Here is a 1,429-nt window from a genome sequence, read left to right as displayed (position 1 = left end):
TATGTGCCCACATAGGTCTAGCTAGTGGATCCACTTAAGCTAAAGAACAATGGTCCTACCTTAGGCAAGTAGGAATCCCTTTATCCGGTGAGGGTAACACCGGGATTCCATGTCAAGCTCACATGGTCTATGTCGGTTAAGGGTTACCCCCACAAAGAATGTTAATGAACCATGGCTTCTCAAGGATGTGCTACTTAGTGTGGGTTGTAGAATGGGACGCCATCTATGCAATGCACAAGTAGGCATTTGAGGGTGGTCATGGGTTGTTCCTTATAATGTTAATGAATGAAGGTGCTCTGAATGTAATGAAGCTAATGAAGAATGTTGACTTATTTGCTTGAATGAGATGATGCATGTTACACTTGGATTGTATCATGAGTTACTTCCTTGTCATGGCTTAATGAATATGAATGTGTCTTCCCTATGGTGACTTCAAAGGAGTACTTAGTGTGTGTAGTAGTATGGGATGCTACTTGCACATTGCACAAGTATGACTTAGAGTTGTCTTAGGTGATGGTCACTACTAAAAAAGTGCTTAAAAATGACGGACAGAAAAGCGACGGACGGCGTCGCTCCAAAAAGCGACGCCTTTTGCCACACTGTCCGTCGCTTTTTAATAAAAATAATTATTTTTTAAATTATTTTACAAAAAGCGACGGACAGCATCTCTTAGTCCGTCGCAATTTTCGTGGAGTTTTGCGCCAGATATATAAATAATTAATAATTATTTATTTAATATATATAGTGTCGCCGTCCGTCGCTTTTATTAAAAATAATTATATATAAATTAAAAATTAACGACGCTATCAGTCGCTTTTAATTTATTTTATTTTATTAATAATTTTTTTATTATAGCGACAGACGACATCTTTATGTCCGTCGCTTGTTGGTCAAAATATATGGTCAACTATTTTTAAAAAGCGACGGACAGACATCTCTTAGTCCGTCGCTTTTGGTCTAAATGTTCGGTTCAACTATATTTAAAAAAGCGACGGACTAAGAGATGCTGTCCGTCGCTTTTTATTAAATATCTGAAAGACAGATCGCGATTTTCTTATTTTTCTCTATCTCTCTTCACTCTTATTCTCTCCCTTCTCTCTATATCGATCTCCCTCCCCATCGCCGTCGCCGCCCTTCCCCGTCGCCGTCGCCGGTCGTCGTCCTCTCCCAGTGCTGCTCTTCCCCGTCACCTGCTGCCTTCGCCGGTCGCCGTCGTTGTAGTCCTGTTGCCTCTCCTTGTTAAGGTTAGGGTTAAATTTTAGTTTTTTTTTCAATTCTAGTGATTATAATTGATTGTTTGTTAGTATATTATTGTTTATGTTTGTTGGGTTGTGTTATTCAATTGTTAATTTGATTTGTTTATTGTTAGTTAGGTATAGATAATTGAAGATTTTTATCTTAGGGTTTTTTTTTAAAAAATTGGGCATTG

This window comes from Solanum tuberosum, unplaced genomic scaffold (genome assembly GCF_000226075.1).
Source record: "Solanum tuberosum cultivar DM 1-3 516 R44 unplaced genomic scaffold, SolTub_3.0 scf00258, whole genome shotgun sequence".
NCBI classification, from domain to species: domain Eukaryota; kingdom Viridiplantae; phylum Streptophyta; class Magnoliopsida; order Solanales; family Solanaceae; genus Solanum; species Solanum tuberosum.
This window is presented reverse-complemented; position numbering follows the sequence as displayed.